Raw genomic sequence first — 15,401 nt, forward strand, 5'->3', positions numbered from 1 at the left:
ACACTAAAGAGCTTGCTATAGCTAGTTTACGGGAAAGTAAATGAGTAAGTGAGGTGATTATACCGCCGCGTAGAGGAATGAACCAATCACAAGATGAATACTTTATCAATCAACGGGAGAATACCAAAGGGCAAGAGACAACCAATTTTCTCCCAAGGTTCACGTGCTTACCAATGCGCTACGTCCCCGTTGTGTCGACCAACACTTGGTGGTTCAGCGACTAAGAGGTGTTGCACAAACCTTGTTTACACAATTGAACACCGCAAGAACCTACCCACAAGTGAGGTAACTCAATGACACAAGCAATCCACTAAAGTTACCTTTCGGTGCTCCACCGGGGAAGGTACAACTCCCCTCACAATCACCAGAGATGGCCACGAATAATCACCAACTCGTGCCAATCCTCCTCCACTGCTCCAAGCCATCTAGGTGGTGGCAACCACTAAGAGCAACAAGTGAATCCCACAGCAAAAACACGAACACCAAGTGCCTCTAGATGCAATCACTCAAACGATGCACTTGGATTCTCTCCCAATCTCACAAAGATGATGAATCAATGATGGAGATGAGTGGGAGGGCTTTGGCTAAGCTCACAAGGTTGTTATATCAATGCAAAATGGCCAAGAGAATGAGCTTGAGCTGGCCATGGGGCTTAAATAGAAGCCCCGATGAAATAGAGCCGTTGGCTCCTCAGTCCACTAAAAAACAGGGCGACCGAACGCGCCGGTTAGATCGACCAAAAGCTAGATCCTAGCGTTCGGTCGCACGATGTGTGCCACGTGGCCCCTGCTTCAAATGCTGATCACCCGATCTCAACGGTCATCAGCACATTTAAGTTGTGACTAGACGCGCTGCTTGAAAGTGACCAGACTCAGGACCTTAGCGTCCGGTCGTTTCCAGTAAGCTTTCATTCACAAAAAATCATGACCAGATGCGTTCGGTCATGCCTGACCGGACTCACCCAGCGTCTGGTCACTCGACATCACCTCTGTGCGTTGCCATGTCAGCAGGACCGGACACACACCGTTAGCGTCTGATCGAAGACCGACGCCAGCGTCTTCACATTTCCACTGACCGGACATGTTGGTCCTACCAAGACCAGTGTCCGGTCACTTATAGTGACCTCTGTCTTTTCTATACAGTGCACCGGTGGCACCGTCGGACTGTCCGCACTCTATAGGCGGACACTCTGCCGGTGAAGTTTCTAACCCTTGCTCAAATATGCCAACCACCAAGTGTATCACCTTTGCATATTTTCACAAATGTTTTCAAGGGTGTTAGCACTCCACTAGATCCTAAATGCATATACAATGAGTTAGAGCATCTAGTGGCACTTTGATAACCATATTTTAATACGAGTTTCACCCCTCTTAATAGTACGGCTATCGATCCTAAATGTGATCACACTCTCTAAGTGTCTCGATCACTAAAATAAAATGGCTCCTACCACTTATACCTTTACCTTGAGCCTTTTGTTTTTCTCTTTCTTCTTTTTAAGTCCAAGCACTTGATCATCACCATGGCATCACCATCATCATGATATGATCTTTATTTGTCTCATCACTTGGAATGCGCCACCTATCTCATAATCACTTTGATAAACTAGGTTAGCACTTAGGGTTTCATCAATTCACCAAAACCAAACTAGAGCTTTCAATCTCCCCCTTTTTGGTAATTGATGACAACCCTTTCACAAAGATATGAATTGAATTTTAATTGAATCCATGTTGCTTGCCCAAGCATATTTACCATGTGTAAAAGGATGTGGACAAGTTTCATGAACCCTAGATGGTAGCAATTTGCTCCCCCTACATATGTGCTAAGAGTTTGGATTATAGCTTGCACATATGCTTAGATAGGAAATATAGGAGATAATTTCTACCAAATGATGCTAAGGTATAAGAGATGGACCTTTGAAGCGTGATACCAATCGGAGTGCACCAATATACCATCCTTAGCACCATTAGTAACTAGACATACACAAAAACTAGAATACCCCATGGGATCAACATTACAAGCAAAGGTCTAGTTTCCATACGATGAACATAAGTCTAGTTACTTTAGCCTATGCATGCTAGTTTTTCATTTTACCATTCAAGCATATAACTAGCATACACCACACAAGCATGGATATTGAAATTTAAAACTTGTGCCATGCAAGCAAATATGAAATGCAACATACAAGGTTTATGAGCTTGCTCCCCCTACTTGTGTGCATTTTTTTTATTGATCCCCTTACAATGTCATTTCATTTGTTTGCTTCTCCTATCTTACTATCTTTGTGAATTTCTCTTCCCCTTTGTCAACAATTAGCACAAAAGGTGAGCTCAAAGTATAGATAGGTTGGGGTGAAACCATGCAAAATGAGGATCATTTTCCCAATTTGGTTCAATCTAGATCACTTGTAAAAGATATTTAACTCAGTTTGATCCAAGAACAAGCTTCTTCATACCTTTAAATAAGGGTTATCTTGTACCATGTTGAGTTAAACACTTATAGCTTATTTTCTAGATCAAACACTAGGTTTACAAGCCCACAAATATGTCATATGCTACCACTAGATCATTTCAAACATACAAGCAATAGTGGTACCATACAAGCATCAAATTCATTTAATTTTTATGAATGAGACTAGAACATGATAGGAATGACTAGATGCACTAAACAAGTCATTTGCAATGGATGGATGACATGTCAATCAACTTTACCTTGCTTTGCTCAAAGGAGAGGCATGTCATATAATGGGGGTGCATCAACACATATTGGAGAAGTCAAGTATGTTTAGTTCATTCCTTAGCTTGCAAAACCTATTCTCATCAAGTGGCTTGGTGAAGATATCGGCAAGTTGATCTTCGGTGCCCACACTCTCAATGCAAATGTCTCCTTTTTGTTTGTGATCTCTTATGAAATGATGGCAGACATCAATATGCTTTCTTCTTGAATGTTGAACCGGGTTATTGGTGAGCTTTATGGCACTTTCATTATCACATAGCAATGGCACTTGCTTGAATTTGATTCCAAAATCACTCAAAGTAGCCTTCATCCAAAGTAATTGAGCACAACAACTACCGGCCAAAATGTACTCTGCTTCAGCGGTTGAAAGTGCTATACTATTTTGTTTCTTTAATGACCAAGACACAAGTGATCTTCCCAATAGTTGACATGTGCCCGATGTGCTCTTTCTCTCAACTTTGCATCCCGCATAATCGGAGTCCGAATATCCAATCAACTTAAATCTTACTCCTTTGGGATACCACAATCCAACATTTTGTGTATGCTTCAAGTATCTTAATATTCTCTTTGTTGCCTTCAAATGACTTTCTCTTGGTGAGGCTTAAAATCTAACACACATATATGCACTAAACATCACATCTGGCCTTGATGCGATCACATAGAGTAGGCTTTCAATCAAAGACCGATACATCTTTTGATCCACCATGTTGCCACTAGCATCACTATCTAAGCTTCCACTTGTCCTGATTGGTGTACTAATAGCTTTAGCATCATCCATTCCAAACTTCTTGAGCATGTCCTTCATATACTTGCCTTGACTCACAAATGTGTTATTCTTCATTTGTTTGATTTGAAGACCAAGGAAGTAACTAAGCTCTCCAATTATGGACATCTTAAACTCACTTGGCATCATCTTGCCAAACTCTTCACAAAAATCTTGATTTGTTGACCTAAATATGATATCATCAACATAGATTTGTATTACAAATAAGTCATTTTCAAGCTTCTTGGTGAAGAGAGTGGTGTCAACCTTTCTCATTTTGAATCCCTTAGAGAGTAGGAAATCCCTCAATCTCTCATACCATGCTCTTGGTGCTTGTTTCAATCCATACAAAGCCTTTCTCAATTTGTAAATATGGTTGGGTTTCTATTCATCTTCAAAACCAGGAGGTTGCTCAACATACACAAGCTCATTGATGTACCCATTAAGAAATGCACTCTTCACATCCATTTGGTACAACTTGATGTTGTGGGCATAAGTATAGGCTAACAAGATCCTAATTGCTTCTAATCTTGCAACCAGGGCATATGTTTCTCTAAAGTCAAGACCTTCAACTTGAGTGTAACCTTGAGCCACTAATCTTACTTTGTTCCTTATTACTATCCCATCTTGATCTTGCTTATTTCGAAAGACCCACTTGGTTCAAATCACATTATGATCCTTAGGCCTCTCAACTAACTCCCATACTTGGTTTTTTGTGAAGTTGTTTAGCTCTTCATACATAGCATTGACCCAATCAACATCCTTTAAAGCTTCATCTATCTTCTTAGGTTCAATGGATGACACGAATAAGAAATGCTCACAAAATGAAGCCAATCTTGATCTAGTTTGTACACCTCTTGAAATATCACCAATGATAGTGTCCATGGATGATCTCTTGCAACATTGGTTGGTTGAAGCACTTGCACTTGATTGCTTGCATTTGATTGATCACTTGGTTGAGATGATGAACTAGCCACTTGTTGTTGATCTTATACTTTGTCATTATTAGTACTTGCTTGAACTTAATCATGAGAACCACTAGCTTGCACATTTAAGTTAGAGAGCACTTGATTCTTGTTATCTTCAACATCAATTACCTCTCTAGGCCTTATATCACCAATGTATATGTTCTTCATTGTATTGACCAATTGAGTGCCTCTTACATCATCTAGATTCTTATCTTCCTCTTAGAAACCATTTGTTTCATCAAACTCCACATCATGGCCCTCCTCAAGAGTACCACTATTTAAATTCCAAACTCTATAAACCTTGCTAGTAGTGGAGTAACCAAGCAAGAAACTTTCATCACATTTCTTTTCAAACTTGCTCAATCTAGTGTCTTCCTTCAATATGTAGCATTTACAACCAAAAACCTGAAAGTATGCTATATTGGGCTTTCTTCCATTCAATAGCTCATAAGGTGTCTTTTTCATCATGGGGTGACAATAGAGTTGGTTCCTATAATAGCAAGCCGTGTTGATTGCTTTGGCCCAAAATAAATGACTCACATTGTACTCACTCAACATTGATCTTACCATATCAATCAAAGTTCTATTCTTTCTTTCAACTAGGCCATTTGATTGTGGAGTGTACTTGGCCGAGAATTGATGTCTAATTCCAAATTCATCACACAACTCATCAATTCTTGTGTTCTTGAACTCACTTCCATTGTCACTTCTCACTTTCTTGATGGTTGTTTCAAACTTATTATGAATGCCCTTGATAGATGATTTGAATGTTGCAAATATATCACTCTTATCCACTAGAAAGAATACCTATGTGTATTTAGTGAAATCATCCACAATCACAAATCTATATTTGTTTCCACCAATGCTAGTGTATGTGGTTGGTCCAAACAAGTCCATGTGCATCAACTCAAATGTCTTAGATGTGCTCATCATGCTCTTCTTAGGATGTGTGTTACCAACTTGCTTTCTGGCTTGACATGCACTACATAGCTTATCCTTTTTAAATGTGACATCTTTCAAGACTTTAACTAAATCATGCTTGATCAACTTGTTTAATTGTTTTATTCCAACATGACCAAGCCTTCTATGCCATAACCAACCCATGCTAGACTTAGTGATCAAACATGTTGACAATTGAGCTTCTCGAGCATTGAAATCAACTAAGTATAGATTCTCATCTAAATCCTTTGAATATCAAGTTAGAGCCATCTACACTTATAATCTCTACATCATCCACACCAAATATGCACTTGAAACCAAGATCACACAATTGAGCTACCGATAATAGGTTGAAGTTCAAGCTCTCTACTAGTAGCACATTGGAAATGCTCAAGTTATTGGATATTGCAATCTTACCAAGACCTTTGACCTTGCCTTTCCCATTGTCACCAAATGTGATACTATCAATCCTATTGCTCTTATTTTCATTGATTGAATTGAACATCCTTGGATCACCAGTCATGTGTTGTGTGCACCCACTATCAAGCACCCAATGCCTTCCTCCGGCCTCATAATTTACCTATAAAAGAAGATCAATTCTTTTTAGGTACCTAAACTTGCTTGGGTCCTTGAAGGTTAGTTACCAAGGTCTTTGGTACCCAAATGACCTTCTTCTTTGGGCCCACAATTGATGTACCAATGAACTTAGCCCTCACACCATTAGCACCCTTAAAGAGCATGTAACAAGAATCAAATTTAATTGATGATACATTAGATAGCTTGTTCTTGTTAATCTTGCAATTTTGCTATATATGCCCAACTTACTTGTATCTATTGCAAAACCGACCATTGCCCTTCACAAAGCTAGCTTTGGAAGTGACAAAGGTCACCTTACCTTTCTTAGGGGTATAGCCTAATCCCTCTTTGTTGAGAGAAAATCTTTGGCTATCCAAGTACTTTAGCAAGCGGGCATCTCCATCATAGGCATTGCCTAAGGCACGGGTGAGCTCATTCACCTCCTTCTTGAGGGTCTTATTTTCCACCATTAGTGAGGCATCATAAGTGAGACCATCACTCAAAGGTAAAGTAGAAGTAGTAGTGCTACAAGAAGTGTTAGTGGGAGCAACTACAATAGGTTTATAAAAAGATTCATCAATAATATCACATGTTAGTCCCACATCACAAGACATAATCACTTGCTCCTTCTTGGCTTCCTCTATTTTGACTTGCTCGATGAGAGAGGAGTGAGCCTTTTTAAGCTTAGAGTGAGCTTTGCCAAGCTTCTCATGGGCTTCCATTAGCCTCTCATGAGTGGCATTGAGCTCATCAAAGGATTGCTCAAGAAATTTGACTTTCTTACGTAATTCTTTGCACTCATTTCTCTTCATTTCAACACAAGTGTGCACTTGCTCACACACGTCCAAGAGCTCCTCCTTGGTGTACTCCTCCTCCTCCTCCTCATCATCATCACTCCTACAAGCATCACTTTCACATTCATCATCATCACTTACATCATATTTTACCTTGGTAGGCTTTACCATGAGGCATGTTGATGGAGTGTCAAAGATGGAGGGCTTGTTGTTGATGGCGATGCTTACTAGTGCTTTCTTGATAGATTTCTTGTCATCATCACTAGAGCTATCACTATCCGAAGAGCCATCACTATCCCATGTGACCATATAGCCTCCAACTTTCTTCTTCTTTTGGAAGGTCATTCTCTTCTCCTTCTTTTCTTTCTTGTCCTTCTTGTGCTTCTTCTTTTCATCCTCATCATTATCACTATTATAGGGACAATTCGCTACAACGTGATCGGGGCTCTTGCAATTGTAGCATCTTCTCACATATTCTTTGCTTTTGGTGTGATCTCTTCTCTTTCTTGCACCATAGCCCTTCTTCTTCATGAATTTACCCATCTTACGTACAAAGAGGGCCATAGCTTCATCATCAATATCACTAAGATTATCATCATCACTTGATTCTTTCTTAGACTTTCCCTTGTTCTTGGATGATGATGAGTTAGCCTTGAATGCTATACTCTTCTTGTTGTCTTCTTCTTCCTTCTTGTCATCCTTGTAATTCCCCTCCCTTTCCATGCGGTATGTCTCTTGTGTCATAACATCACCTAGTACTTCGTTAGGGGTAATCTCCTTCAATCCTATTCTTATGATAAGCAATCTCAACATCTCAAATCTTAGAGGTAGGCACATTAAGAATCGATGAGAGACATCATCATCCTTGATCTTCTCTCCCAAAGCCTTCAAGTCATTGATAATTACTTGCAACTGATGGAACATCTCCAGAATGCTCTCATCATCCTTCATCTTGAAGCTTGTCAACTTATCCTTGAGAATGTACAACTTGGCACTCTTTACCACCGATGTGCCCTCATATGTTTCCTCCAATCTCCTCCACACCTCATTAGCTCTTTCACAATTCTTGATTTGCTCAAACACCTTAGAATCAATGGTATTGTATATGGTGTTGAGAGCCATTGTATTGCATTGCTTGTTGGTCTTGTCTTGGTTGGTGGGATTGTTGGGATCAATGATAGCATAGTCATTCTCGATCACCTCCCATACTTGATCGTTGATTGAACCAAGATGCATCCTCATCTTTCTCTTCCAATAATCATAGCATGTGCCATCAAAGAACGGTGGTTTGCCCCCCACATGGTTGAACACAACTTAAGCCATAATTTGACACCGAGGTTGTTAAGCCTTTAATCAAACAGTGACCACAGCTCTGATACCACTTGAAAGGTCCTAATATGGCTAGAGGGGGGGTGAATAGCCTATTTAAAATCTACAAATCAACTAGAGCAATTTGATTAGTATAACAAATAGCGAAATGCAAACTTGCTCTAGCTCTACAAGAGTGGTAAGCCACCTATCCAATAATTCTAGTTGTTATGATCACTAGGCATACAATCCACTAGGTCACTACTCACTAAGAGCTCTCACAATTGCTATACTAAAGAGCTCCACTAGATGAATTAATCCACAAAACAAGCTCTCAATTCTAGCTACACTAAAGAGCTTGCTATAGCTAGTTTGCGGGAAAGTAAATGAGTAAGTGAGGTGATTATACCGCCGCATAGAGGAGTGAACCAATCACAAGATGAATACTTTATCAATCAATGGGAGAATACCAAAGGGCAAGAGACAACTAATTTTCTCCCGAGGTTCACATGCTTGGCAACACGCTACGTCCCCGTTGTGTCGACCAACACTTGGTGGTTCAGCAGCTAAGAGGTGTTGCATGAACCTCGTCCACACAATTGGACACCGCAAGAACCTACCCACAAGTGAGGCAACTCAATGACACAAGCAATACACTAGAGTTACCTTTCGGCGCTCCACCGGGGAAGGTACAACTCCCCTCACAATCACTAGAGATGGCCACGAACAATCACCAACTCATGCCAATCCTCCACCGCTGCTCTAAGCCATCTAGGTGATGGCAACCACCAAGAGCAACAAGCGAATCCCGCAACAAAACATGAACACTAAGTGCCTCTAGATGCAATCACTCAAACAATGCACTTGGATTCTCTTCTAATCTCACAAAGATGATGAATCAATGATGGAGATGAGTGGGAGGGCTTTGGCTAAGCTCACAAGGTTGCTATATCAATGCAAAATGGCCAAGAGAATGAGCTTGAGCTGGCCATGGGGCTTAAATAGAAGCCCCAACGAAATAGAGCCGTTGGCTCCTCAGTCCACTGAAAAATGGGGTGACCGGACGCGCCAGTCAGATCGACTAGACGCTAGATCCTAGCGTTCGGTCGCACGATGTGTGCCACATGGCCCCTGCTTCAAACGCTGATCGCTCGATCTCAACGGTCATCAGCACATTTAAGTTGTGACCGGATGCGCTGCTTGAAAGTGACCAGACTCAGGACCTTAGCGTCCGGTCATTTCCAGTAAGCTTCCATTCACAAAAAATCATGACCGGACGCGTCCGGTCATGCCCAACCGGACTCACCCAGTGTCTGGTCACTCGGCATCTCCTCTGTGCGTTGCCACATCAACAGGACCGGACGCACACTGTCAGTGTCCGGTTGAAGACCGACGCCAGTGTCTTCACGCTTCCACTGACCGGACGCATCGGTCCTACTGAGACCAGCATCCGGTCACTTACAGTGACCTCTATCTTTTCTATACAGTGCGCTGGTGACACCGTCAGACTGTCCACACTCTACGGGCGAACACTCTGTCGGTGAAGTTTCTAACCTTTGCTCAAATGTGCCAACCACCAAGTGTATCACCTTGTGCACATGTGTTAGCATATTTTCACAAATGTTTTTAAGGGTGTTAGCACTCCACTAGATCCTAAATGCATATGCAATGAGTTAGAGCATCTAGTGGCACTTTGATAACTGTATTTTGATACAAGTTTCACCCCTCTTAATAGTACATCTATCGATCCTAAATATGATCACACTCTCTAAGTGTCTCGATCACTAAAACAAAATGGCTCCTACCACTTATACCTTTACCTTGAGTTTTTTGTTTTTCTCTTTCTTTTTTTTAAGTCCAAGTACTTGATCATCACCATGGCATCACCATCATCATGATATGATCTTTATTTGTCTCATCACTTGGAATGTGCCACCTATCTCATAATCACTTTGATAAACTAGGTTAGCACTTAGGGTTTCATCAATTCACCAAAACCAAACTAGAGCTTTCAGCTATGATGGTACTTACAGACAAGCCAGAGGTCGGCTGGACCAATGCAGCCCTGCTTGTTGAAGAACTCACCGAGATCTACACTACTCCTACTCTTAAGGGTTGGCGTAAAGCCAAAAAAGTAATTTGTATTGATTGATTGGATGTCCTTTTACAATAGCTGGGGTCTAATATTTATACCCGGAGCCTAAGCATGAATCCTACTTAAGTACGATTCATTACAATCTTTGGTATAAAAGAAAATATTCCTAACTTAAAATAACTTAGACCCTAATCTTTCCCTTTTTGTAGAGTCCGACGTGTATTTTCCGACGCCAACCGTAGCTCATTGTCGTCATCTGTTGACGTCATTCGAAGAGAGCCGATTCTAGTGCCGTATCTAAATCAGCTGATATCAACCCTTATGCAATCGATTCCTTGATGACATAATCTTGGAAGCTTCAAGTTCCCGCATTCTTCTTCCCAAATTTTGGTGTAAACACATGCCCCCTAATTTTAGGATAAAAGTAATTTTATTCCAAAATTACCACATCTGTATCCCCGATAGGCCCATAGTCATGGGTAGAGAATCTTGATCTGGAGCCTACTATTTGTCACCGTCCTTGCCTGCTTATGAGCCCATGCTTCAAAGCTTCATGAGAACACCATTATTTCATGGGCGCTTGGATCTATCTTTCTAGATCGACTATAAATGTCTATCCGACTCTATCGAGAGCAACTCAACAACTCAGTTATGTTTCTCTTTTGCTTGCTTCCTCGAGTGCCTTTGGCTCTGCCAGTCCCTCCATGGTCTAATTCCTTGCTACAAGAGTCTTGAGTGGTTAGAAGAATTCTTATGCATAGGGTGATTATGTCGCTCATTTCAGCGCCTTATCGAGCAAGAGGATCAGCCACTACGGTTAGAAGAACTCTTGTGACATTACTTGAGTTTTCTCACTATGATCGCAGAGCTGTTCTAGTGTTTGCAAGGGCTAAAATGTGTGGACACCTTTTCGTTGTTCACCTTGTCAAATGCTCATCAGGGAAACCACATACTTCTTTCCTACGGTTTCCCAGCCACCGAGAAATGAGCATCTTTTAGCAGGTGGCTTTCTTTCCCATTATTTCCCAGCCACCAAGGAATCGGTTGGATACATGGGTATCTTTAAAGAAGGCGACCTTTTCTCTTCCCTGATGCACTTCTATCAGCGAGCCGATATGGATCGGTCCATGATGACCTTCGGCCTTGTGGGGAACCGGACTCCCTTCAATCCAAAGAAGTCTTAGCGGGTTGATTGTCAGTTAATGTAAACCTTTGGTATCTTGTTATTATGGGAAGCAATAAGTGCCATGGCCTTGGCTGCTGCGCAAGCTTGCTCTGGCCATGAGCTTTGACTTCTTCCCCATGGTTTTCCAGCCACCGAACACCCTGAGAATCATGAGCGCCTGGTCAAGGATTTCTTCAACGCCGCCAACTTTGTAGCCCTTGTTTCCTAGGCCAAAGACATAGTGAACAAAGTGTTTTCTGGCCTTTAGCTTGTAATAGGAGAAGCTAGCAAACAATCTCTTTGTTTTAAGTGGTTTCTCTTTTGCCTTGTACTTCATGTTCCATGTACCAATTTGTCTATGTTTGTTTTTGCTCTATAAGCGATAAATATTATATTGGCTTTTACCCCTTCGGGTTTATTTTTGAACTAGAGGCGATATCCTTCTGGTATCGGCTATTAGAGCCGATGACTGAACAAATCGGCTATCAAGTATTAATCCAAACACTAGGATAATATTTCTTTAGATATTTTCCATTGATTGCTCTGTCAAACTCTTCTCCTCCTAGTGTTTCCAAAATATAAGCATTGTCAGGCGCACAACGTTTAATCTGATAATGTCCTTCCCAATTAGGTGACCATTTGCCGAACTTGCTGTTCTTTGACCCGATCAGCAATTTCACTTTCTAGACTAAGCCTCCTTTAGAAAATTATTTGCTCTTGACCTTTTTATTGTAATACTTTGTAATCCTTAGTTTATTGGCTTCAATTTTCTCAAGAGCACGCAGCCGATGGCAACTCAAGTCCTCTAAGTCATCTATCATAAGATTCTTGTAGACTTCGGCTGACAAATCATTTTGTAATGTGACACGCCTCGATCCAGTTTGAATCTCCCAAAGAAGGACTACATTATGACTATACACAAGTTCATAAGGTGACTTTTTAATCGATCCATGATAGGCCATCCTATACGCCCATAGTGCCTCATTAAGCGTTGAATACCACTTCTTTGGCTGCTCTTTAATCTTTTTCTTGATCAGCTTAATCATAATCTGATTGGATGCCTCTACCTGGCCATTAGCTTGAGCATAGTAAGGAGAAGAATTTAACAACTTTATTCCCATACTGGCAGCAAAATCTCCAAACTCTTCTGATGTGAACATTGCCTCCTAATCAGTAGTAATAGTTTAAGGAATCTCAAAATGATACACAATATGCTCCTTGACAAAGTCAATCATGTTCTTTGAGGTTATCATCTTCAAAGGAATTGCCTTAACCCACTTAGTGAAGTAATCTGTTGCTACTAATATAAACTTATATCATTTGCTTGAAAACGGAAAAATCTGGTCAATTAAATCAATTCCCCAACCTCAAAACGACAATGGTTTGATTATTGGGTTCATAGACGATGCGGACAATTTCTGAATATTACCAAAATATTGACAATTCTGACACCCCCTATAATATTCAAAATAATCTTCTAGTATTGTTGGCCAAAAATATCCAATCCTACGAATAATCCATTTTATCTTATAAGTCGACTAATGAGCTCCACATATCCCTTCATGTACTTCACCCATCAATACCTTAGCTTCTTCTTGACTTAGACATTTAAGCAACACCCCATCGACCATCTTGTAATATAGCTGATCATCTAGCAAAACATACTTAGTCGATTTATACCTTAGTTTCCTGGTAACCTTCTGTGATGGATTCTTAAGGTAATCGGCTATTTCAACTCTCCAATCATTATTCGAGGTCTCACTACTTAAGACCTCTTGAAACACTCGATAACCTGACGCACTTTGAGCTAAACGATTAGCCTGTTGATTATGTGCTGAGAGACATGAGAAAATTCCTTAAGCAACCTTTGGCACTCATCATAGTACCCCCTTAGAGTATCTTCTTTATATTCATGTAGGTCGATCAACTGATTAATAATTAACTGTGAATCTCCAAATACTTCAATTGCCTCGGCCTTTACTTCATGAAGAAGTTGAAGCCCCTTAAGAATAGCTTCATATTCTGCTTTGTTGTTGGTAATCATTCGTTCAGTTGGAAAAGCAAATTCAAAACTTGTTTGCATGATGATCCATCAAAGAATAACGTCCAATGTACCGACTCTACATAGTCAATGCTTGTCTTATGATGCTAGGTGACAAAATCGGCTATTACTTGCTCTTTGACTGCTTTAGCCGATTCGTATCTCAAGTCAAATTTCGACAACGCAAGAATCCACTTTCCCATTCTTCCATTTAATATTGACATTGATAGCATGTGCTTGATCACATCAGCATTGGAAACAACTGTACACTCAGCCGATAACAAGTAATATCGTAACTTAGTGCAAGAGAAATATAAGCACAAGCATAACTTTTCGATGGGAGAATATCTTGTTTCTGGATTCAAAAGTCTTCTACTTAGATAGAAAACAACTTGTTCTTTTCCTTCAAACACTTGCATCAAGGCCGATCCAATTGTTTGGTCATCGGCTGATACATACAACTTAAATGGCTTACCTTGCTAAGAAGGGACCAGCACAGGTGGACATTTCATGTATTCTTTTATCTCCTCAATCGTCTTTTGTTGCACGTCACCCCACTTAAATTCTTGACCATTTTTCAACTTCAACAAGGGAGAAAATGGCACAACTCTTTCCGACAAATTTGAAATAAACCACTTGATAAAATTAATCTTACCAAGCAAAGATTGTAACTCTGTTTTAGTAGTCGGGGGCACTGCCTCATCAATTGCTTTCATACTTTTTTGATCAATTTTGATTCCTCTCTCGTGGACCAAGAAACCTAAAAATTATCCAGCTGATACTCTAAAGGCACACTTATTGAGATTTATCTTTAGACCATGTTTTCTCGTGCACTCTAGAGTCTCCCGCAAATCAGCTAGATGTTCCTTGTATCCCTTGGATTTCACCATCACATCGTCAATGTAGATTTCAACAATCCTACCTATCAACTTATAAAAAATATAATTCATTGCCCTCTGATAAGTTGCACTGGCATTCTTCACACCAAAGGTCATCACAACCCATTCAAATAAACCGATTACGCCATTGCATCTAAAAGCTGTTTTTGCTATGTCTTCCTCAGCCATAAAAATTTGATTATACCCTACATTGCCGTCCATAAAACTAATAACCTGCATTGTTTTCATTAACTAAACTGCAGGCAGTGTTATTTTTAAATTGGTCAGCCATTCTTGAGCTAGAAATAAATAATCACTAGGTTGAACTTACAATATACATACCATTCTTTTCTACACACCAGACCCAGGTACTTTCCACAAGTCTTTCAATGTGCCTACCAAGAATCTCAATGGTCGATGAGATCTCGAACAGGAAAGCGACCCTAGCTCTGACATGATAAAAAGGTCAAGATGCGAAGCTTTTGGAGTTTACTAGACTGTAGTTGTTGTGCTCTTTTTCCCCCTTATACGAGTTAGATAACATCTCAATACGAGAGTGTACTTAAGATATACTTGAGATCGACATACACATGTTGCACTAGCCTAAATACATTGTATTTAAGTTTGCAGGTTTTAGTATCTTATTATTGGTACCATATATTTGTTAGATTGTGAGTTAGGATCATAAATCATATGGAAACATATTATTAATATCAAGCATGATTTCATGAATGTTGGAGAGCATAGTGATACATGTTGCAGTTTAATGTTACATTTTTTTTTGAGACATCTTAGCTTTATAGCGCCAGCTATATATGCAAAATTATTAATTGTGATCTTCACTGTACAATCTTGATTTGTTTAGTTTCAATCTCTCGGAGGTTGAAGCCATTCATTGTTGTAGTAGCCTCCTTGTTGGCTTGTTAAGTTGCTGATATCATGAGGATGGCAAGTACACCTGTTGTGGTTGCTAAGTGCGACCCTTCTTGATGCACTATAATTAGTTTTTTTTTCTCATCTATCTCCTTTGTAGTGCTTTAGATGTGAAACAAGAATATGAACCATCTATGCTTTATTAGGAAATGAACTATTATTTTTCACTGTTGATGCATGAAGGAATTATCTGATGAAACTATCAAAA

Source organism: Miscanthus floridulus, chromosome 18, assembly GCF_019320115.1.
Source record: "Miscanthus floridulus cultivar M001 chromosome 18, ASM1932011v1, whole genome shotgun sequence".
NCBI lineage: Eukaryota > Viridiplantae > Streptophyta > Magnoliopsida > Poales > Poaceae > Miscanthus > Miscanthus floridulus.